Here is a 25,631-nt window from a genome sequence, read left to right on the forward strand (position 1 = left end):
ACACCATGTGACAACAGAGGCAGAGATGAGAGTTATGCTGCCACAAACCAAGGAATGTTCCAGAAACCAAAAGAGGCAAGGGAGGATCCTTCCCTAGGAGCTTCAGAAGGAACATGTGCCTGCCAACACCTTGATTTCAGGCTTCTGCCCTCCAAAACCATGATAGAATAAGTTTCTGGGGTTTTTGGTGGTGGTGGTGGTGGTGGTGGTGGTGGTGGTGGTGGTGGTGGTGGTGTTTGAGACAGAGTCTCACTCTTGTCACCCAGACTGCAGTGCAATGGCATGATCTCGGCTCACTGCAACCTCTACCTCCCGAGTTTGAGTGATTCTCCTGCCTTAGCCTCCTGAAGAGCTGGGACTACAGGTGCTCACTACCACACCCAGCTAGTTTTTGTATTTGTAGTAAAGACGAGATGGGGTTTCACCATGTTGACCAGGCTGATCTCAAACTCCTGACCTCCAGTGATCCACCTGCCTCGGCCTCCCAAAATGCTAGGATTACAGGTATAAGCCACTGCACCTGGCAAATTTCTGTTGTTTTAAGCCACCTAGTTTGTGACTTTTTTTGTTTTGGTAGCTCTGGAAAACTAATAACAACTTTGATTAATCAACATCAGTATTACAGTATCTCATTACCCAGGATGCCCCTGCAAATGACTTCTCCAATTATGTGAAAGTATTAGATTCTCTGTAGGAAATGTTAATAAAACCTGAACACTCCCAGTAGAACATAGACAATTAAACCAGTAGTTGGCCAGATATCTTGCAACAATTAGTGGAATACTATGGCAGTTGAGCTAACAACTGCTTTAAAAAACTAAAAGGTATTACCCATCCTGCTTGTCAAGGGTTCCATTTATATACTGGCCCACCCCGTCCCCAGAGCACAGCATACTATGAGGAAGAGTTGGCTGTACTAAGGAGAAAAAAATCCACTACACCTTTCATTAGACCTGGGGCTGCCTGAAATATATCTACCTAACAAACATCTGCTTAAGGGTGGCCCTCTGTCTCTACCTATTCAAGAACAACTTGGTGCTCCTTTTACTTTAAGGAAATCTCTGAAAAAGACAGATCAGATTGTAGTGTCTTAGATGGTATCATTCTGCATCTTTGTTTTCGTTCTTCTTTCAGTTGCCTGGTGCCCCACTATATGAAGTTGCCAAGATCCCCTAAAAACAAAAGTGACAAAGGCACTACCGTTCTTAACATCATACCCAAGAGGATGAGTCTGTGCCACTGGGTTCAGAGAGCATCCACCAGAAATCCAGCAGACAGGGATTACCTAGAATAGTAGTGCTTAAACTCACTCACGACAGGTAGTGAAACACGTGTAACACCTCCTGCTGCAACAAAGAAGAGGGAGGTGTTACAGTCAGCAAATGCTTCACCTTGGAATTTTCACACACTCTGTATCTTGGGTCATCCAAAAGGCTGCATACTTTCAATAGGATTGAGAGGAGCCTTGGTGACTAACCCTGGCAAGAAGCCACAGTATGGTCAATTCTAGCCTTTGGGTCCTATGATTCAGAAAGAAAAATGAGACCATGGAGTCTCTGTGATTTCTACCTCTTCCACCAAGATGATTTGTCAAGGAGGGAGGGGGGCAGATCCTATAAGGGAAAATATAGCATAAGTATTTAGGATGTTTGACTAAGGAATGCTTTTAGCAGCTGAGAATTACACTGCTTTTGAAAAACAATTGCTGGCTGATTACTGGAGGGGAGTAACAGTGCTAGTGAAGAGACTCAACAGAGGTCGGTGAGTGGTTTTGTGAGTTGGAACCCTTTGTCTCACATAGCAATGTAACTTAACAGTCTTTGATTATTAAATAGAAAAATCAAAATCTAAGAAAGGATGAGAGATATCTATGTGAGCTCATTATAAAAGACACATCCCTGACCAGGACCCTCACTTTCATTTGCCCGGAAAAACTGATGCATCCTCTGGGCACTAACCTTTAAATCAAAAGTAACAATGTGAGGCACAGATAGAACCACTCATTTAACAGGCAGTGGGCCTCAGTAGACAGGCACCACCTTCCACCCTTTGTCATAGACATCCTGTCTACGGAAGAGGTAAGGTTATTCCACACAATGAGGGAGCTCTGTGTCACTGGCAGTTACAATAGCTATAAGTTTGAGGCATCAGGAAGTGAATTTGTACTGACTCCAGAAATTAAAATATCCAAATGGATGGAAGATCTTGGAATGGTATATTATGACCAGTAGGCTTAGGGATGCCTTTTATAGCAAGAATCAGGCACATTATTCACTCAAATGACTATTTTTGTATCTCATATTTTAGTGTGTTGAATAGTGTCTTAGTCCATTTTCCGTTGCTATAAACTGAATACCATGGGCTGGGTAATTTATAAAGAACAGAGATTTATTTAGCTCATGGTTCTGGAGGCTGGGAAGTCTGACAGCTTGGTGCTGGCATCTGGTGAAAGCCTTTTTGCTTCATCATAGCATGGTGAAGGCATCATATGGCGAGAGGACAGGAGTGTGCATGTCAGCTCAGGCCTCTTCTTCTTATAAAGCCACCAGTCCTATTTTGGGAACCCCACCGTGTTGACTTTATCTAATCCTAAGTACCTCCCAAAGGCCCCACTTCCAATCAACATATGAATTTGGAGATTAAGTTTCCACCACATGAAATTTGGTGGACACATTTAAACAATAGCAAATAGTGTCCCCCCAAAAGATATGTCTAAGCCCTAACCCCTAGTACCTGTGAATATGACCTTTGCAGATATAACTATATCTTTGCAGATATAATTAAGTTAAGGATCTTGAGATGAGAGCATTCTAAATCAAATGCCTGGTGTACTTATAAGTAGAGGAGAAGCCACAGAGACACAAAAAAGATAATACTATGAAAATGAAGGAAGAGATTGGAGGGCAGCCACAAGCCAAGGAATACCAAGGATCAGAAACTAAGAGAGAGGCATAGAGTGGATTCTCCCTCAGAACCTTCCAGAGTGAGTGGCTCTACCATACTGATATTGTACTTCTGCCTTCTTGGGCTTTGACAAAATACACTTCTGTTGTTTTAAACCATTTAATTTGTAGTAACTTGTTATGGCAGACCTAGAAAACTAGAGCATATATAGACACCTACCAAAAAGATTAGGGATAGAAAAAACAATTTAAAAGCAAGTAAATCCATCAATATGTCATGGATGTTTGTTTTAGCCAAGGCACACTGGGTGCATCAGAGCACTAGACACCTGAGATGAGAACTAGGTTGGCTGAAGTTCACATTTTGAAGTATGTAATTACTGCTGGAGCCAATTGTCAGGATGTAGGAGTTTGGGCTCCTTCAGCAAAAATGCCCTGGGACATTCCAAGATGCAAAAAAAAAAAAAAAAAAAAAAAAAAGTCTGGAACTACTAAATAGACTCTATTGAATCTCTTTCTGTAATCTGAGGAATTCAATGGGCTCTGCCAGCAGGGAAGCCTTGCCTGGGTTTGAGTTTGCTTTCTTAGGCAAATCACTGAGAAGCCACCATCAAAGGACTGCAGCCCTCCACCTTGAGCTAATATGGTATTTCTCAACTAAAGCCTCTAATCCAGGAATATATTTTACCACCCATATGATAAAGGACAGGGCAGATCGTTGGGGGATGATGTGCCCTACCTCTCACCTGGATTGAGAGAGAGAGAATAAACCACTGAGGAGGGGCTTGGCCATAATTCCATATTCAGTAATTCCAGATGGGTAGTCACTTGCAGACTATTGTATATAACTAGAGCCCTGCAATTACTTTTATCTTAGCACAGACATCCCCCTTTGTATTTGGTGCTGAGTCCAAGGAAAAAGAAGTCATTTTTAGCCATCCAGTATCTACCACAACTGGGAAATAATTTAATTTTTATAAGATTTAGGCACTATATTAGTTAAATGGTATTTACTATGAGATTTTGTTTGAAGAATAACTATCATTTGTTTACTGTCTAAAGAATAGATAGTTGCTAATCAATTCAACAAAGGAAGGGAAAGAAGTGAGTCTACCCTAGGCAAAGAACAGCATTGTCTCTTCCACCCCATGCCACTTTAGGGCAATTGACATGGTTTAGCACTATCGCACAACACAATTTACCCTACCGAATATTTCTCATCTTCTTTGGATTCAGTGGATTTTAGAAGCAGGATAGAAAACTGCTCAGAACCAGACCATATGTACAACAATCCACTTACTAAGCCAGCCAGGGAGGGCAGTAGAGAAGAAAGAGTTAAAATGTTTTAATAGGTCTAAAAGCTTACTCACTTAATCAAAAGGTGAGAATGATTCCTGAGACTAGTAGACTTGTTCTTAAGAATGGTACTTCAACTTTTTGGCATTGAGACCCCCATCTGGTTAAGTGTGATCATATCACAATAATCCATTGAGTCGCCCAGAGATAGTATACTGTGCAAAATCAATATACTGCCTGCTATTCAACTTGCCTGTCTGTAGGAACTGCAGCTTAATCACGACTCCTTTTTATTGTGTGGATTTGGATGAAGGAAATATTAATTGTCATAGGTAGGATTAGGGTTTAAGATACTCTTTTTGTCACCAAGTGGCATTTAAGTCACATAATGAATGGGCTAAAAAGCAGTAAGCAAGGCATTCCTGCCCGTAAAGAATGCAGAAGACTGCTGTAGTGCCTGGACCTGGCAAAAGATACTAGAAGGGAAGAACTGACCTTGGAGTCAGGTCTCCAACCACGTAGATCTGTCAGAGATTGATTTGGTTGGGAAGCTAATGTAGGAGGAGGAGTGCTGTAAGTAGCTGAAACGATGTAATTGATGTGGGCTAAAGATGATTGAGACAACGAAGAAAGAAAGAGAAGGAAGAAAGGAAGGAAGGGAGGGAGGTGAGCAAGGAGAGGAAGGAGAGAGAGACAGAAAAGAGAAGAAAAAGAAAAGAAAGAAAAATTACTCATATATACTTCCACACGAAAACTTATAAAATATATTGAGGCGACCATATACTTATACAGCTCCATCTATAATGGGAAAATTTAGGAGACAGAAAATCATGGTGTTTGGATTGTACTGTACTTTCAAAGGCTGAAACGTGAATCCTCAAAGGAAAAATAGAAATTACTCTTGAACTTGTTGGGATTTGAAGTTTCCTCAGGAAATCAGATTAGAGGACTACCTGGTGAAGCCTGGAGGACCTATCAAAAAAAAAAGGAAGCTTGGATCTTTGCAAGGTTAGAAGAACAAATGGGATCCAGAAAAAAGACTGGTCATATTCAGTGGCTAAGAGCATTGGAGAAGGCCTGTGGAATCTCAGCAGGTCAGGTCCATGACTCATGAGTAGACACCTGTGTTTCTACTGCCTGGTGCCATAATCATAAACAATGTGAGCAGGGGCAAATAAGATCCTAGTTCAGTACTATTCACTATAAATATAATGTATGTAAGTTAAAATTTTCCAGTAGCCATATTAAAAAAAATTTTTAATGAAATTAACTTTTAAAAAATATTTTATTTAACTCAATATATCCATCATATTGCCATTTTAACATGTAATCATATTTTTAAGTATTAATTATGCATTTTATATTCTTTTAGGTCTCTGAAATCTGATGTATATTTTATATTTATAGAACATCTCAATTTGCATATTCAATGTTCATTAGAAATGATGGCTCTCTGTTTAGACTTTGATAAAAGAAAAACTTCAGCCAAATTAAGTTTAAAGGAGTTTAATTGAGCAATGAATGATTTGCGAATTAGGCAGGTGCCAGAATCACAGCAGATTCACAGAGACTCTAGGGGTGCCTCGTGGTCAGAAAAAAACTTATACACAAAAAGGGTAAAGTGACATACAGGAATCAGAAGTGAGGTACAGAACCAGTGAGATTGGTTACAGCTCGACATTTGCCTTATTTTAATGCCATTTGAATATTCAGTAGTCTATGAGTGGTTGAAGTATGGCCCCTGCGATTAGCCAACACTCAGCTATTGTTACAGGTGCACACCACTAAGTTAGGTTTTCAATTTTATCTATTAAGCTAGGTTACAGTTCATCTACAAAGACTCAAATATAGAAGTACAGAGTCCTTCTCAGGCCATATTTAGTTTGCTTAACAACTTCGTAAAATGAAAAAGTAGATTTACATACCCAAGTTGTTCCAATATACTTAAAAGTTTCCAATAACTGAATCAAGTATATGTTTCTAAATTTAAATTTAAACTAATTAAAATTGAATTATGTGGGATATGGGATGAGAGAGAAAATCAAGAGTTAATCTCTGCAGGAATCTGGGCCTAAGGTTCCCTTATTTGACTGATGTTTGTATTTTCTTATTTTGGTAAAAATTGACTCCCGTGTAGATAGTAGAGTGACAGAGGAGGAGCCCAATCCCACATAGATATAAAAGGTGGAAGCCGGCACGGTGTCTCATGCCTATAATCCCAGTACTTCGGGAAGCCAAGGAAGGTGGATCACCTAAGGTCAGGAGTTCAAGACCAACCTGGTCAACATGGTGAAACCCTGTCTCTACAAAAACACAAAAGTTAGCTGGTCATGATAGCAAGTGCCTGTAATCCCAGCTCCTCAGGAGGCTGAGGTGGGAAAATCACCTGAACCCAGGAGACAGAGGTTGCAGTGAGCAGAGATCATACCATTGCACTCCAGCCTGGGCAACAAAGCAAGACACCATCTCAAAAAAAAAAAAAAATAGAAAAGAAAAGAAAAAAAAGAAAAGGCGGAATTAATGTCCCAAGCCTCTAAATTTCTTTAGAAAAAAGAGATAGTGCTCCATCAAACTGAGCACATTGCTGCCTCAGGCAGCTGGGCACTGAGAAAGTGCTCTCTGGTCTAGAGTCACCAACTCACATCACAGAGCTTGAACCAGTTGCTAATCAGTTCTTGAAGGTGGGGGAGGAGATAAAACGTGACCCTGCAGTCACTCCCCTCACCATCCAGCCTAGCTTTCTGGACCTCTAGATCCTTTCACCCTCCTCTGTGCCACCTATTTGCTGATTCCACCTTTTTATATATGCAGTCGATCCTCATTATTCATGGATTCAGTATTTGCAAATTTGCCTACTTACAAAAATGTATTTGTAACCCCAAAATCAACACTCAGGAGTTTTTGTGGTCATTTGCAGACATACACAAAGGGGACAAAAATATGAGTTGCTCAACAGGGAACATTCCCAAATGACGTCCAGTAAGGCAACAAACCCTTCTTGTTTCAGCACTGGTATGGTAAATATTAATACATTTTTTTTTCACGATCTATGTAGTGCTATGTTTTCAATTTTTGTGCTTTTTGTTGGTAATTTCACTGTTTACAGTGGCCCCCAAGAGTAGTGTTGAAGTACTGTCTGTTGCACCTGAGCACAGGCTGTGGTGTCTTAACAGAGAAAATACATGGGTTAGGTAGGCTTTGTGCAGACATGAGCTATGATGCTGTCAGCTCGGAGTTCAATGTTAAAAACCCAATAATATATATTAAATAAGGTGTTTTTAAACAGAAACACACATAAAACAAGGTTATGTATTGATTGGTTGATGAAACTGTTGTGACTATGGCTTACAGGAACCTAACTCCGCATTTTCCCCAAAAGAAATGGTTCAGTGGTCACTAATTTGGTGTTCTCAGCAATTTTATAGATTATAACTACATCAGATAATGAAAATTGACTCTTTATATGTAATTCTATATATAGAGAGAAAATTTTATATATATACACTAAAATTTTATATATATATAGAATTACATACATATATATATAATTTTAGTATAATTTTCTGTTTTTTCGACTTATAACCCAAGTATTACCTAGGTCTCCCTTTGTTCCCTAGAAATCTAAGTTTGGACCCTACCAATTCTATTGCCTTTGAAAATCTAAAGTTCTCCAGGACAGGTAGAAGCTGCTCTACTTCTCCAGGAGAACAGCCAAGAGTGAGCCAAGATCACGCCACTGCACTCTAGCCTGGGTGACAAAGCAGGACCCTGTCAATGAATAAATAAATAAATAATCCTGGAGATATTTGCTAATTCCTGAACTCTATTTAAAAAATCTACTGCCTTCCACCTCCTTCTCACGCTGGCCCTGGAGGGTAGCTGCTCTAGTGATTTCTAACAGAATTTATTTTTGTTAGGCAATTGTAAGCCTTTCACGTGTATTAATTAAATTAATCCTCACAATGACCATCTGAGATAGGCAATATTACTATCCCACTTCACAGTGAGGAGATGGGGAAACAAAGAGATTAGATTACTTGCCAAGATCACACTACTGATAAATAGCAGGGCTGGAATCCAACCCCGGCATCTGCTCCTTAGGCAAACAAACCATGTTACCAAAAATATCACAGCAGCTAGAGAAGCAATCTGAATCCAGTGAATTTGGAATTGTTGAAAAAAAAACATTCACTACCACATAACTATTTGCATATAGCTTCACATACTCTTTGAATTTATTTCTTTCACTTGCTACCCAGTGAAGGAATCAGGAGGATCAGAAAGGAAGAGGAACGTGCACAAAGACCATAACTCTAAGTGGCAGCATCAGGGTTTGAGCCTGGTCCAAATTAAACTTCATCTCCATTTCCCATAGGAAGAAATGGAGGACAGGAGGGGCCAAACAAGTTACAGTTTCATCCCTCCAGAGGGCCAATAGAGTATTTTGCACGAAGTTGAAGCTAAACATGTATTATGTCCTGTCTCTGGACTGAATGACTAGATGCTACTCGGCTCCTCAACTAGAAGAAGCCTGGGACCTTGACCACACTAATGCTCATGACAGGGGATTTGCAGGTGACTAGAGGTACCAGATTTAACAAATAAAAATATAGGGTGTCCAGTTAAATTTTAGTGTAAGATAAGCAACGAATACCTTTTCTAGTATTAGTGTGTCCCATGCAATATACTAGAAATGCTATTCATTATTCATGTTAAATTTAATTTTAATGGGGCATCCTGTATTTTACGTGTCAATCCAACCCATGACCTCAGCAGACACTGTAGAAAAACAAAAGGAGAATTAAGGAGATAAGTGAAACAGAAGGTGAGCTGAAAAGAGGCACTGTGTGAATTTGAGGGTCCAGTAGGAGCTGACTTGTAGGTACTTGGTCTGTTTTGATGCCCACAACAACCTTGGGGAAGGGGCAGAATAGCAGAGGGGTAAGCTTTCTGCCCCTCCAGGTTCTGTAGGATACCAGGGCTTCTATCGGCACCCCTATGTTCAAATCCTGGCTGTACCCTCCATGGTTGTACACACTCTGGATAATTCACTTAATTTAAACCTTGCTGCTTTTATAAAACGGATAAACAAAAAGTTAATAGTGACATTCATCACACTGATGTCCCTCAATGAATTATCAATATGTTTTTCTTTCCCATCTATATTCTTTCTTTATTGAACTCTATTATTTTTGATCCTGGTTTAGAGTAAGCATTATGCCCTTACAAGAGTGAAATGAAATTTTTAAAAATAATTTTTTAATGTTTTCTGAGTGCTGAGTGTTTTCAACGATCATGCATGACTGGCAGCAAAGAGGAACTAGGATGGTTTCAATAAGGAGCAACAAGTCCTGAGCACACGCAGAGAACTGGCTGTGAATCCTGTTTCTGCCACTCACCATTTACTTGTTGGGTAACCTTAGCCACTTCATTTATCCTCTCTGATCTTCAGGCCTACCTCATTTCCTCCCCAAAGAGATGGTGGGTAAGAGAGAACTTCGCAAAATGCTGCCAGAGCATAAATAGGTCTTATGACTATGTAGCAGAAAAATGGGACCTCAAAGAGGAGAGAGACTTGCAGAGTGGGGTATTGCTGCCATTCTTTGAATAGCAGCTGAAAATATTTCCCCAAATTCTCCCCATCTGGTCAGGATACCCCACAGCCTTTTACTAAGATGGTGTCTTCATCTAGCCTCAGCCCAGCTGCAGTACCTTTGTGGAACTCCCACCACTGATGCTCAAGAGGAGAGTGTAAGTTCAAGAGGGGTAAGCTGTCTATCCACCCGCTCATCCGCAGTCCCTCAGACAAGCATGCAGATATATGCTTTGGTTGTTTGGTTGGTTGGTTTTGTTTTGCAACAGGGTCTTGCCCTGTTGCTCAACTGGAGTGCAGTGGTGCAATCACAGCTCACTGCAGCCTCAACCTCCCAGACTCAAGTGGTCCTCCCACCTCAGTCTCCCAAGTAGCTAGGACTACAGGCACATGCCACCACGCCTGGCTAATTTTTCAGTTTTTCGTACAGACAGGATCTTACTATGTTGCCTAGTCTGGTCTCTAACTCCTGGGCTCAAACAATCCTCCCACCTTGGCCTCCCAAAGTGCTGGGATTACAGGGGTGAGCCACCGCACCCAGCCCAAGCATGCTTTTAGATTGTGCTCTCTAAAAATTAATGTTTGTTCCTGGGAGCAATGGATGAGCTAATATAACAAGTCTATTAATCAAATGAACTGACATAATTCCTACTAACACATGTAGGAATATTGAAAAGGAAATTCAGCCAGGAAGATCTAAATCCACAACAAAGTGCAAGCTATTATATTATCACATTGAAAAACACAATCCAGCCACCTGAAACAAGCAGTGTAACCCAAAAGCCATTTTCTTAAATTTGTCTAAGGGTTTCTCCAGCCCTACACTGTCCAATATGATAGCCACTAGCCACATGTGGCTGTTTGGTTTTAAATTTTCATTAATTAGAATTAAATAAAATGTAAAACTTAATCCTCAGCTACATTATCCGTATTTCAAGTGCTTAGCAGACATATGTGGCAAGTGGCTACAATATTGGATGCATCCCTCTCCTCAGTACAATCCCACAGGGTGCGTGTGGTCCCCAAACTCCTTCCCAAACTTCCAAGATGCCAAGTATAAATACACAGGCTTCTCTGAGAGATGAGAAGAAAGAAATAAGGAAATCTTTCATTTAGCCAAAAAGCCATGTCTTGACAAGAAAAGATCAATATAAATAAAGTTACAGGGCAATTAATGGAGAAGTGATCTCTTCCATCAGCATTTGGACCATTTAAAGTCGATACAAAAGGATATAGAAGACTAGTTTCTGAAACAGCCCCATGTTTTAGGACCTGGATCAGGACTTTCAAAAATATATACTTTTTTTTTAACTTTTATTTTAAGTTCAGGGATACAAGTGCAGGTTTGTTACAAAGGTAAATTTGTGTCTGGGGGGTTTGTTGTACAGATTATTTCATTACCCAGGTATTAAGCCTAGTAACCATTAGTTATTTTTCCTAATCTTCTCCCTTCTCCCACCTTCCACTTTCTGAAAGGCCCCAGTGTCTGCTGTTCCCCTCTATGTGTTCATGTGTTCTTATCATTTAGCACCCACTTCGAACATGCAGTATTTGGTTTTTTATATCCTTAGGATGCGAAAGGATAATGGCCTCCAGTTCCATCCATGTCCCTGCAAAGGACATCATCTTGTTCTTTTTTATGGCTGCATAGTATTCCATGGTGTATATACCTTTTAATGTAGATTACCTTGATTACAGGAACAATATTGTTACAGATTTTATCATTTTTGAGAAAGTATAATGAAAATTGTGTCTAACAAAGTAATAAGATTCCTTTCTGTCTATACGGTGAAAATGCTCAGGATGTTCACTACAGCCTGCCTCACCCTGGAAAAGGGATGTGAGGATAATGAGAAAGATGAGTATGTTCAGTGTGGAGCATGCAAATTTGCATGAAAAGTAAATGTAACCTTGTGCCTAACTATGACTGGTTCCCAGAGATATTTTAGTTCTCAGTTTTAATAACGTGTCTAGCACAGAAAAGCCTAGAACATAAAAGAGTCCAATACAAATTTACTGATTTAAGAAAAAATAATGTTTGTTTTGCTAAGAAAGGTAAAGCACCAATAAGAAATGAATCATACTTGCAGTGAGATAGATAGATAGATAGATAGATAGATAGATAGATAGATAGATAGAAAAAATAAGTTAAATTTAAAGTCAAATAAAAATCCAATGTCAATTGGATAAGAAATTGATGTTTAAGTCTAAAAAGTAAAGCTTGTCTTTATTTTGTCCATATTTTATTTAATTTTATTTGTGATAGGGTCTTGCCTGCTCTGGAATCCAGATAGGAGTACAATGGTGCTACCATGTCTCACTGTAGCCTCAACCACCTGGGTTCAAGTGATTCTCCTGCCTCACCCTTCCAAGTAACTAGAATCACAGGCATGTGCCACTATGCCCAACTAATTTTTAAATTTTTTTTGTAGAGATGTGGCCTCTCCATGTTGCCCTGGGCTCAAGCGACCTTCCTGCTTCTGCCTCCCAAAGTTCTGGGACTACAGGCGTGAGCCACCTCACCTTGCCTGTCTTTCTCTTTTAATCCATTTCATGTTGTTTATGCTTTTTTTTTTTTTTTTTTCTGAGATGGAGTCTCACTGTGTCTCCCAGGCTGGAGTGCAGTGGCACAATCAGGGCTCACTGCAACCTCCGCCTCCCAGGTTCAAGTGATTGTCCTACCTCAGCCTCCCAAGTAGCTGGGATTACAGGTGTGTGCCACCATGCGTGGGTAATTTTTGCATTTTTAGTAGAGACAGGGTTTCACCATGTTGGCCAGGCTGGTCTCGAACTCCTGACTTCAGGTGATCCGCCCTCCTCGGCCTCCCAAAGTGCTGGGATTACAGGCATGGGCCACAGCGCCCAGCCTGTTTATGCTTTTAACCAGTATCTACACTGGTTACAGTTTCTTTACCAAGTGAACTGACTCAAACTTTCATTCATACCCAAAGAGTCTGAACCCTTCATGAATTAGCCTAGAATGGTGTCAGTGTTTTAATTAGCCTTTGCCACCAGGCATGGCAGTATAAGAAGTCATGCCACCAGCTCTCTCACTTTCTAATTATATTCCCCCAGGCCCCTATCATAATGGACCTTGGTCAGGTGCCACTTTTTTGCAATGAAAAAAAGTCTAGTCAAGCTAGCTAGGCCTTCCTGGGATGAGAGAATCTTCACCACTCTGGACCATGCCAAAATGCTGAGGACAGTAGCCACATTCTTTTGAGGCTCTATTGCTTGCAAACCTACTTCTCAAAATCCATTTATTTTCTAGACAGAGATCAGTTGGTTGCAAAGAATAGAAATTATCTCAGGTAACTTAAGTGAAGGAGGGTTTATTGTAAGAGAATTGGCGGCCACCCCAGCTCCCAAAGTAGACTGTTGAAACAATTTATTGAGTCTGGAGCCTTTCCTGAATTAACAAAAGGGAGGATCCATTAAAGGATAATACAGCTTATTTATTATTTCAATAGCTTCCCAGGCAAAGCAGGAAAGAAACCAGACCTCTTTTCTGAACAATAATGGCGCCTACTAACTCTGGGGAAAAGGTAAGATACCTTCTAATTGAGGAAATATATCCTTTTTCAATATGAGTCTAGATTGTACTCTTTAAAAATTAATGTTTGTTCCTGGGAGCAGTGCATGAGCTAATATAACAATTCTATTGATCAAATGAACTGACATAGTTCCTCCTCACACATGTGGGAATACTGAAAAGGAAATTCAGCCAGGAAGATCTAAATCCACAACAAACTGCAATCTTAGAGTCTTTTCTTCCTTCCCCACCCCCAGCCCACTTCTATACATAGAATTTTGCAAGGCTTGGATAAAAGTAGGCATCATTTTTATCTGGTTAAAGTCCTGGGGACCCTACCTCTAATTTGCACACTCAGACCAAGACACTTTGGTAAGGTAAGAATGGTAAATTTGGAGAGAAAGAAAGAGCCAAGAAGTGAGATCCCTCCTTGTGGATAGGTGTGGGGTTTTCCCAACCAAATCGATGGAGTTCCTAATAAATAAAATTTTAAAAGGAGGCCCATGGAGAAGGAAAAGTTGTGCATCTAAAGGCCAGAGAGCTTGTGAAGGATCTGGATACACAGGTAACATCTTGAAGTAAAGAGTCTAAGGAGTGTTTAATACCCTCTTTGTGGAATCCTCTTAGAATTGCCTCTTTGGTAGGAAGAGCCATGCATGAGACCATGCAGAAATGGAAAAAGATGTCCTGCTGTATCGGGATAATTAATCCTTTTAAAGGAATTAATTTTTTTAAGTTGACTAGCATGGAGAGGCCATCTCTACAAAAAAACATGCTATAAAGACACACATACTGCGTATATTTTGGCTGCAGCTTTCTTCACAATAGCAAAGACTTGGAATGAACCCAAATGCTCCATCAGTAGCCAGGCCTATGGATATTAGAAGAAAATGTACCACCATGGGAATACTACTACAGCCCATAAAAGAGGATGATTTGTATGTCTATGGGACGTATGGATGTTCCAGCTAGAACCATCATTCCTCAGCAAACCATCAGGAGCAGAAAACCAAACCTGCATGTTCTCTCCGGTAGGAACTGAACAATGAGATCACTTAGACTCAGGAGGAACACTCCACACACACACCCAGGGCCTATCTAACTGGGATTGCATTAGGAGTTACTCTGTTCTAAATGGCAAGTTGATGGAGTGCTGGCAGGTTGATTGCAGCATAACATGGCACAAGTATACATATAACAAACCTGCACATTTTGCATATACCCTAGAGACTTAAAGTATAATAAAATTTTAAAAATCTTAAAAAAAAAAATTTAAAACTAGACTAGGCATGATGGCATGCCTGTGATTCTAATGCTTAGCCCAGGTAGAGGCCAGGAATCCCATGGGCCCCAGGTAGTTAGAGGCTACAGTGGAACATAGGTAGCACCATTGTAGCCTCCTACTGGATTCCAGAACTAGAAATGAAGACCCTATCACAAATAGAATTAAAATAAAATATAGACCAAAATAAAAGAAGACAAACATTTTGCTTTTAGACTTAGGCTTATCAATTTCTTATCAATTGGCTGGATTTTCTTGACTAAGTTGCCTTATTTTCCTATCCTATCCTATCCTATCTATCTATATCTATCTATCTATCCTCACTGCAAGTAGTTCATTTCTTATTAGTTAGCTACCTTTTCTTAGCCAAAGAATAGACATTATTTTTTCTTAAAATCCAGTACATATTTGGACTCTTTTTATGACTTCTAGGCTTGCTGAATACGTTAATAAAACTGAACTAAAGATATCTCTGGGAACCAGTCACTTAGTTAGGCTGGGGTTACATTTGCTATTTTAGGTGCATGCTCCACACTAAGACATACTCATCACTCTCATTATCCTCCATCCACTTTTCAGGGTGGGGAGGCCCAGGCTGTAGTGAACATCCTAGGCATTTCACGTATAGACAGAGAGAAAGGGATATTGCTTTTATTTAGACCTGAATTTTCATTATACTTTCTCTGAGTAGTAAATCTATAGCAATGTATTTCACATGTAATCAAGGTAATCTACCATTCGAGTGCTTGCACCATGGGATGCTAACAGCCATAAAAGAACAAGATGATATCCTTTGGGGACATGGATGGAACTGGAGGCCATTATCAGCCTAGCAGCATGCAGTGAAACCCCATCTCTACACCTAAAAAGTACAAAATTCAGCCAGGTGGCAGGCATCCGTAATCCCAGCCTTAGCTACTTGGGAGGCTGGGCAGGAGGAGTCAGCAGAGCCAGGAGAGGCGGAGGAGTTGTAATGAGCCAAGATAGTGCCACTGCACTCAGCCTGGGGAGACAGAGAAGACTCAAATCTCAAAACAGAAACAAAGGAAACAAAAAATTAACAGTCAGCCTTGCTTCTCCAAGATTGGGTTAGAGCCAGAACCACTCTCCCACACCACGGCAAGCCCACTTGACTTGCAAATTATTCCTAGCAGCCTGCCTTGCTGTATAAGAGGCTGCCATAAATATAAATCCCTGGCTGGGTGGCTCCTTATATAATCAATAATAATTTAGAGGCCAGGCAGGAGAGTCCTTGAACCCAGGAGTTCTGGCAGACCAGCCCCTGAACAACATGTAGACCCTCATCTCTACTAGAAATTTTTAAAAGTTAAGCTGGGTGTGCTGGCATAGACCTAGTTCCAGCTAAGCAACCCAGGGCTGAGAGGAGGATGCACACCAGGACTGGAGTCAGGAGGAGGGCTGCAGTGGGCATGATCCGCCACTACCTCCAGCTGTAGAGTAAGACCCACCTCTAAAGGAATAAAAGAAGAAATAAGAGTAGAAAAAATGAATTGGCCCAAAAGAAAGAAATTTTCACCACATGTGGCCAGGCGGACTCAGACTCCTGGCCTCAGGTGATCCCGCCTGCCTCCAGCCTCCCAAAGTGCTGGGATTACAGGTGTGAGCCACCATACCTGGCCTCATAGTTTAATTCCTTGATCAATAAAGACAGGGAACATCTAACTGGTAGCCTTGGGTCAGATCTAATAAGCTATTGCCCAGGGGTAATGGACTGAGATGAAAGTGGTAGGTATAGTCCACTCTTACAGGATCTGTGGTCCAGGTAGGTGCAGAAGTTTGTCTAATCAAAGTAGCAAGCCTATTTATTCTCAGTGGTTGTGGGAGGATTTAAGGGCACTGATAAATAATACCCCAATTTCTTGTTCTAGTTCTCAACCAACTGAGAAATAAAGTAAAAGAATAAGGTAATAAGAGGCCAGGCACAGTGGAGGTTGCAATGAGCCAGGATCACGCCATTGCACTCCAGCCTGGGCAACAGAGCAAGACTGTCTCAAAAAAAAAAAATAAAATAAGGTAATAAGAGATCAAAACCACAATGTTACTGATAAAATTCATATTGACGAATGTGGCTATATCATTTAGCAAATGGGTCGCTTGATTCTGAATACCAGAATTAGGGAGACTAACCCACCCACTCACAGATGGTATACAAAAATTACAGCTTCCCCCTTGGTTTATGTAGAGGAATCAATATTGACCCTGAGTTGATTATTGTTAAAGTGGGTAATGGGTACGTGAATCTTTATACCATTGTCTCTTCTATTTAAGTACTCTGCATTTAATAACTTTTGGGAGTAAATCCAATCGTGCACTTATATCTTCCCCCAATGCTCTGAGAGAGAGATATCAGAAACATTCTTTTCTTTCTGCAAAGTGTAGAAATTTGCAATGATGCCACTTCAGTCATTAGGCCTTGTTGAAGGGATTTTTAATTCCCATCCAGCCTGCTCAAATTTTCCTATACAGTTCAATACACTGATTGAGCCCCAAGTTCTGGCATCCCAGTGTACCCCAGTGGTATGCCTGTTGTGTTGTAGCTTCCAAGACTATAGCGCTCTGATGCGTTGGGATGGCAGTAGGCAGCATTTTTCAGTCCTGTTACCTATGTGGCTGCTACCACTGCATCCTGTTAAATAATGTCTTCAACCCAAGAAACCTGCTTCCTAGAGAAATTTCTCTCTATCTCTGCATTTGTTCCCACTAGAGAATGACCACCACCAGATTCCTGAACTGAAAATGCTGTTGACACTTTGGAAACTCGGACCCCTATTAATAGGGTGACCAACTATCCTGGTTTACCTTAAATGCAGGATTTTCAATGCTAAAACCAGAAAAACCAGGATGGTTGGTCATCCACCTCAGGCCTAATAAATACCAGTCAATAATTCAGCCATGGGCTTCCTTAAGATACTGTCTTTTCTTGACTGTTGAATAGTCTAAGACTTGAGTAGCAGCTCTTTCTGCTACTGGACACTTGTTTTACTACCCTATTTCTCTAGATTTTATTTCATGGCTAGTAATTAAGACATAAAATCAATGGGTTCTGGTTATGCCAAAGCCCTCACTCTTCGAAAGTGCGCATCCAGAGTTGGATAATCCCACACAGAAGGTGTTCTCTCAACAGACCAGCATCCAACCTAAACCTAGAATGCATCATTTTTCTTCCTAGTCCCACATTAATACTTCTTATCTCTGCCTTGGCCGGTCCCTGATTTATAAATGCTAGACCCCTTGTGGCCTACCACTCTGGGACACAGAGTCGCCAAGCCTCCACATAGCAGAGATGCAGCCCTTCTAATGGCTGTTATCTAGAGCTCCTAGTGATGCATTTAGTACTTTACAATAATCTTTCTGGTCTTCCCCTCAACCCCATTAAGTGTTTCTTAACTGAAGCATATCTATGTCCCATCTTTAAGGAAAGTCCTATTTTGCTCATGCTGCAAGTTTCCCTCATGCTCTCCCTCCCTCCCTCCCTTTCTCTGTCTCTCTCTCCACCCCAATTTTGAGATGCTGCACCTTAATAGTTTTCTATACCTAGATCCTTTTTGAAGGAGTAATTTCAGCCAGCACTGAAATCTACACTTTTTTTATCTTGTTAGATTTACTTAGGACCTAATGACTGTTTCTGAGCTAATAATAATTCCATCAGCTTATATTTTCTGATACTCTCTTTAAGAGCAATTACATCTAGTTGCATCTCCTTTTCCTTTTTTATTCATGTATCTTAGTCTTCTCAAGATATAATGAGAGTAGCACTTGAGCCTGAGATAAGCCATAAGAATTCCAGGATAGTCTCTCCATAGTTCCCTTTCTTGGATAAAGTCATTTCAAAACATCTTAGTGGGTCAGATTTGGAGCAGCCTACTTACAATGGTGAATACCACAACTGATAAATAATTGTTCTGCATCCTGCCCACATCTAAAAGATTCAGGTGTCTTTTACAGATACAGGACTCTCCTTTCTCTTTGTTTCTCTTCTCTCTCTTCTCCTTGATTGAAGCATTACTTCAGCTGTCCCTGCTTACTAAGGCACTGCAGCTCACCAGCATCTTCATAGCCCTCACGTGGCTCATGCACATATCCTAGCTCTGATACCTTTGTAGTTCAAGAATAATCTACAGCACATTACACCCAAAGCTCTCACTTTTGCTATAGTTGTGCCTTTACAGAGCCATCCTCAAACCCTGCCCACAGTGGCATCTGGCTAAGGCCTACCCTTTTGAATATTAAGGACACCCACATGCACCTTGACAGAGACATTTTGGCTGAAGGCAGACAAGACCCATCTACTGCTCCCCTAAGTTCAGCCCAGAGCCTGGCTCATATTAAAAACAGATCCTCACCTGTGGATAAAGTTCCAAGACTTGTGAGGTCCCACCAAGGTGAAAGTCCCACCTGAGGTCAGGCATGGTGACTCATACCTGTAATCCCAGCACTTTGGGAGGCCGAGGAGGGTGGATCACTTGAGGTCAGGAGTTCGAGACCAACCTGACCAATATGGTGAAACCCTGTCTCTATTAAAAATACAAAAATTAGTCAGGCGTGATGGCACACACCTGTAGTCCCAGCTACTTGGGAGGCTGAGGCAGGAGAATTGCTTGAACTCAGGTGGAGGTTGCAGTGAGCCAAGATCGTGCCACTGCCCTCCAGCCTGGGCGACAGAGCCAGACTCCATCACAAAAAAAAAAAAAAAAAAGTTCCCCCCTGGCCAGCAATGAAAATCTGAAACTTCCTGCCCAGCTACAACTGATAAAAACCAATTACATCCATTAAAAGAGCCTTCTGGCTTACTAAAAGCTTCCACAAAACCACTGCAATCACAAATGTATGCTTGCTCAAGTCCAAACCCAAAACTGACTTCACCAAAAGCCTCTTAACGTATTAGCTGGGTCTCCAAATTTCACTCCCTGTTTATTTTTTAAGGCTCCTGGTCCAGTGAATGAGATGTTGAAGTTGTGTGGATCCTCAATAAACGGCACATCTTTCCCTCTCCTGAGTTCAACACCAGTTAAAAGGTAGAAGCCAATAATCATTTCTATGACTGACAAAGTTAATACTAGAAAGAGGGTTTATGTCACTGGATAAGATAACTTTCTAATAGTGAATCCCAGAAATAAAGAGAGGTTTGCCTACACGGCTGTAGATCATACTGGAAAACTGAGATCTACCAATGGGGCAAGCCCCTTTAGAATGTCCTTCGAAGTGCATGCTTTCCAGGTCAACCTGGATCCCAAAGAGACAGTTGGGAAAGCTGAAGCTTGTTCTTCCCAAATGTATCAGTTACCTAAGTCATTGACTTCTCTTCTGGAGAGGGAGGCTAGCATTGTTACTCTAAAGAGCTCCCTCCACATGAAATGAACAATTGAGAGAAGAAAAGCACTTTTCTCCAGTTGTAGTCAAAATTAACCATCCTAATGGATAAAGAAAATGTGGGATATATTCAGCCCTTATAAAGAAGGAAATCCTTTCATTTGTGACAATATGGAGAAACCTGGAAAACATCATGTGAAGTAAAACCAGCCAGAAAGACAAATACTGCATGATTTCAGAAATATGTAGAACCTTTAAAAAATCAAACTTATGGAAGCAGAGAGTAGAATAGAAGTTACCAGTGGCTGGGGCTGGGAGTTGGGGCGATGGGCGAGTAGAGATATTGGGGAGACACTGATCAAAAGGCACAAAAGTTTCCTCCAGTTAAACAGGAAGAATCAGCTCAGAAGATTTATTGTACAATATGATGGCCATAGTTAGTAACAACATATTATACATTTGAAAATTGCTAAGAGAGTAGATTATGCTTTCTCACCACAGAAAAAATGTAAGTACTTGAGTTAATTGATATATTAATTAGCTCAATTTAACCATTCTACAGTATATTCATGTATCAAAACATGTTGTACACTAAAAAATCTATACAATTTATATTAGTCAACTTAAAAATTAATTTTTTAAAAAGATTAATTATCCTAGATAACAGCAGGACATCTTTTTTCCATTTCTGCATGTGGCATGAGAAATGTGAAATGACCAGATTCCAATTTCCAATATAATGGGATCATTATTACAGACCCCTAGTGAAACTATCTCTCACCTTGCTTTGGTTTTGTTGTTTTGTTTTGTTTTGTTTTGTTTCTGTTTTTGTTTCACTTTGAACCCTAAGGTGCTAAATACTTTGGTAGTAAAAGAATCTTGGTTAGAGAAAGACAGCATTTTGAGAATGATTATTGAAGTATAATTATGAGTGGTGATGCTCCCATCTCCAACTCTTAATCCCTGGGCCTTTTTATTCTGACTTGGAGACATGAATATATGAATCCGGCAGAGAGCATAAATCATCAACAGCAAGACAAGATGCCTAACTCACAAGAAATTGTCCCCCAGCTAGAGTCAAAGCTGAACAGTCATTTCTCTGTAATGCCAGCAACTTCTGTCTGATGGGGTCTATATTAGCTTCCTAGAGCTGCCATAAGAACGTGCCACAAAATTAGTGACTTAAAACAACAGAAACATATTCATTTGTTATATCATGGTTCTAGAAGCTAGAAGCCCAAGGTCTCAGCAAGGCACTCTCTCCAAAGGCTTGGGAGAGAATCATTCTTTACCTCTGATAGCTCCCAGCAATCCTTGTCATTCCTTGGCATGTAACTGCACCACTTCAATCTCTGTCCTCATCTTCACAGGTCCTTCTTTCCTCTGTATCTGAGAGTTTTCAAATCTTTCTCTCTTTATAGAGACACCAATCATTGAGTTTAGGGTCCTCTGTAATCCAGTCTGACCTTATTTTAATTTGATTACACCTGCAAAGACCCTATTTTTAAATAAGGTCCTCTTCAAAGGTACCAGGGTTAGGACTTCAACATATCTTTTTGCAGAACACAATTCAACCCACTGTAGGTCCCATAATGAAATCAATGAATGGCATGGACATTGGTTCTTTGTCTTCTTTTTCTATGAAAAATTTCTTGACAGAGCTGTGATACATTAATTACAACAATGGGCCCTGGCTGAGTGCAGCGGCTCACACCTGTAATCCCAGCACTTTGGGAGGCTGAGGTGGGTGGATCACAAGATCAGGAGATCGAGACCATCCTGGCTAACATGGTGAAACCCCGTCTCTACTAAAAATAAAAAAAAAAATTAGCTGGACGTGGTGGTGGGCACCTGTAGTCCCAGCTGCTCAGGAGGCTGAGGCAGGAGAATGGCGTGAACCCGGGAGGCGGAGCTTGCAGTGAGCAGAGCTTGCGCCACTGTACTCCATCCTGGGCAACAGAGTGAGACTCAGTCTCAAAAAATAAAATAAAATAAAATAAAACATCCTATGCTTCCCCTGCCTCCCCTGTATCCATACTCTTTGAAATGTGACTTTTCAATCCTTCCATCAAGAAAGTCTATTTCCTCACACACTGAATCTAGACTGGTCTTATGGTTTGCTTTGGCCAATAGAATGCAGCAGAAGTGTCATCATGCTAGTTCTAAATGTAAGCTTCAAACTTCTGGTCTCTCTTTTGGAGCCCTGACCCTGCCATGTAAATAAGGCCAGGGTAGCTTGATACTTGATAAGACACATGTCCCAGTCTCCCATGTCACCCAGCCATCAGCCAGCCAACCACCAGACATGTGAATGAGGTCATCCTAGACCAGTCAACCTGCAGCTGATCAACCTGGCGACCCACAGATTCATGAGCAATAATATATGGTTACTGTTTTAAGCCACTATGTTTTGGGATGGTTTATTATGCAGCATTAAATAACTGATAACAGGATATAAAAGTATACATGATTCCATGACAATACATAAGACTTTCAGTAAGTTCACAGATGTCAGTGCTGGCAGGAGTGTGACAAAGGGAGAAGAAACACCCAAATTCAGAAAAAGTGTCTATTCCAATGAGGACAAATGTCTGTCACCTATGTAATAAAACATGTCTAAAAACAATCTAGCTGGTACCATTAGCTGGCTGATCCCATTAAATTATGGTCTCATAATATGGATTAAGAGTTTGTCACTGTTAATTGGCAATTTGCGTATTTGGCTGTGGCAGTAGCCAAATAAGACACAGCCAAGAGAATTCTATTATGAGCCAAAACCTAGTTAACATCCCTAATCTCACTGCCAGTTTATTCATTAATCCATTGGGCAAAAACTGGGAAGGTTAGGGAAGAAGACTTGATTGATGTATCAGATGCGTCCTTTGGTCCCAACCCACATCTTGGCTTATCTTTTTCTCCAGCTAGTTGATCAGGAAGCAGGATGGCAACTAACTTCCTGTAGAGGGAATCTGTCAGCAGTTGGACTCAGCTTCACCTTTTGCCTAGGGCACACTGCTGCATACACAACCTCAAAATGTGAGGCAGCTAACACCCCAGAGGTAACCCTTGACTAAGGAGGGGTAAGGCCAGGAGATACACAAATGCAGGCCAGGCATGGTGGCTGTGCCTATAATCCCAGGACTTTGGGAGGCAGAGGTAGGAGGATCACTTAAGTCTGGTAATTCAAAATTACAGTGAGCTATGGTCACTGCACTCCGGCCTAGGCGACAGAGCAGGAGGACTTTGTCTAAATAAATAAATAAATAAATAAATAAATAAATAAATAAATGGAACATCTTACACTTATTCTCAGAAGATCCAACAGATAGAGCTCAGTTGCTCACAAAAGTGATTAACTCCAATATATGCCTTGCATTAGCTCTTCGCAGTCTGACAAAATCACCAGACACCACCCAGAAATCAGTGTAAACCTGTCCCCAGGATATGTGTTATTCCAGGCAGTATGGAAGTTGGGCTCCCCTTCCCTCTGGCCATTTCTATCTGGTGGCTGTGTCCCATGCAGAGCTGTCTGCACATCAGGCTTGAGTCTTCTCTTCTGTCAACAGGGCCTGGCTGGAAATTGAGAGAGGGTGGCATGAGCTCTCATTCATTTTAGTGGCTGCATAATATTCCATTATAAGGAATATTTAATCACATTTTATGAACTAATTCATGGTATTTTTGTTGCTACAACAAAACTGCTATGAATACCCCTCAAGTAGCCCCTCCGTCACCTCAAAAAACGTATATAAGCCAGTGGAAGAAATTGACGTTAAGCTAGTAATTATGAAAATAGTGACTTAATTATAATTGTGATCTATGCTATGAAAGAAAAGTACTAAATGCTGTGACAGTACATTGTACATAGACCTAACCTCAAGGACTTGAGGGTGAGTCATAAAATCTACCCTAAGGAAACGACATTCGAAAGACAAGTATAAGTTAATAAGGTCAGTGGGTAGGAGGGAGGTGCAGATGAGGCGGAAGGAGCCAGCATGTGTGAAGGTGTCAGTTGGAATGTGCATCAGCAGGGCAGTACACATACAAGTGCACACAGGCAAGAAAGATTAGCCCTTTGGGGAGTTGTCAGCGGTGCAGCACGTATACAAGTGCACACAGACGAGAAAGGTTAGCCCCTTGGGGAGTTGTCAGCAGTGTACCACATATAAAAGTGCACACAGGCAGGAAAAGTTAGCCCTTTGGGGAGTTGCCAGCAGTCCTGCCTGCCTGATTTTTAGAATGAGGTGGAGAAAGGTTGATGCAACTGTGAAGTACACAATAGGGGGCCACTGGAGGATTTTAAGGAAGGATTTCCTAAATCTCACTCTGGAGGGGAAGCTGGAGACAGAAAAGGCTTAACATAGGAAAACCAGGCAGGGGACAGAACTAGCTGTGTGGCCTTAGACAAATCACGTAGCCTCTCTGAGCTCCAGTTGCCTCATCTGAAAACAGGGGTAATAATTCCTACCTTAGAGAGTGCTGTTACGATTATTGAGATAAAGTATTACAAATGTTAAATGTTTAGTAAACGTTAATATTTATTATTTTTCTACATTCCTCGTTCTCCCTTACTTTTCACATCTACTTTGACACAAAATCCTGCTCATCCTTCCTCCTAAACACCCCTCAGATCTGTTTTCTTTTCCGTAACATCCTTCTTTATTTAACTCTCATAAATTCTAACTTGGTTGCCTAGTTGGGTTTCTGCCTGCAGTCTATCCCTCCTCTAATTACAACTTGGCTACCAAAGTAATTAAACAGAAACCAGAATATTTCAGCTGCCTGTTGAAAATTCTCCTGATTCTTCATCTGTTTAAGGACTATGACCAAAGCCCTAAATACGGGTATAAGATTCTTAATGATCTTCCCCCATATCTATATGTCATTCCTCTTCCTCACCATCCTCCCAGCCCACCTCTATAGTGTTCTCTATTTCCTAGATGCTTTGGATCGCATGGAGATCCCTTGACACCCCAGGCTCTCTCACACACCTCACATCCTTACTCACACCTTTGCTCCTGCCCCAGATACTTCCCCTCATGTGTGCCTCACAAACAAAATCCCTGTTCATGCTTTGAGACCCTGTTTCAATGTTACCTCTTCCTCCTCACACGTTCACAACCTCCTCAAACTGCATATTCAGACCTTCCCTGGGCCTCCAAAGCATTGTGCATATCCTTGTTCTTCAGTCCTTATCACATTTATTGTAATTATTTTATGTATATTAATTTTCACCTCCGACACTATGAGCTTCTAAAAATAGTGACCTTGCTTAATCACCCTTGTATCCTCAGCACCTAACTCAAATTCTATCATATATTGGATGTACACTTGCTGAAAAAAAAAACAAAAAACATATGAATGAATCCAACATAAAAAGTAAGAGTGTATTTGGAACTAGTTGGTCTGTGATATCAGGACTTGGCCTCTAGGTGGCTGTGCTTATGGGATCTAAGCCACCAAGCCTGGTTCTCCAGGGAATCTGGTCAGAGGGGCAACTAATTTCCTCTCTCTCTGACGTCTCACCTGCTTGCACCTGGGCCCCATCTTGGGACCTAAGCCAGCTGCCCCCTCCACATGTGAGGTTGCAGTGCCATCTACTGGTATCTAGAAGACCTGCAGGTCAGACCGAAGGAGGAAGAGAAAGGAAGAATTAAGGACCACTGTGGTTTAACCCGGCCATGAAATCTCAGC

General features: G+C 41.0%; 1 long non-coding RNA gene across 10 annotated transcripts in view; it reads left to right on the forward strand.

Moving 5' to 3' along the window:
- Positions 1–25,631, forward strand: part of LOC103877694 — a 62,222-nt gene that overhangs the window by 5,646 nt on the left and 30,945 nt on the right. For 2 of the 10 annotated variants that reach the window (XR_002517103.2, XR_001894971.3), the window contains exon 4: positions 19,551–19,642. The exons of 5 other annotated variants lie outside the window; for them this stretch is intronic. This is a non-coding gene — a long non-coding RNA (uncharacterized LOC103877694). Of the gene's footprint in view, positions 1–1,134; positions 3,353–9,850; positions 10,107–13,262; positions 13,890–19,550; positions 19,643–25,631 lie in introns of those variants that run through there. 3 more of the 10 variants (XR_637505.4, XR_002517105.2, XR_637508.4) reach the window with 3 other exon arrangements.

The sequence above is a fragment of the Papio anubis genome, chromosome 12 (assembly GCF_008728515.1).
Source record: "Papio anubis isolate 15944 chromosome 12, Panubis1.0, whole genome shotgun sequence".
Lineage (NCBI taxonomy): Eukaryota > Metazoa > Chordata > Mammalia > Primates > Cercopithecidae > Papio > Papio anubis.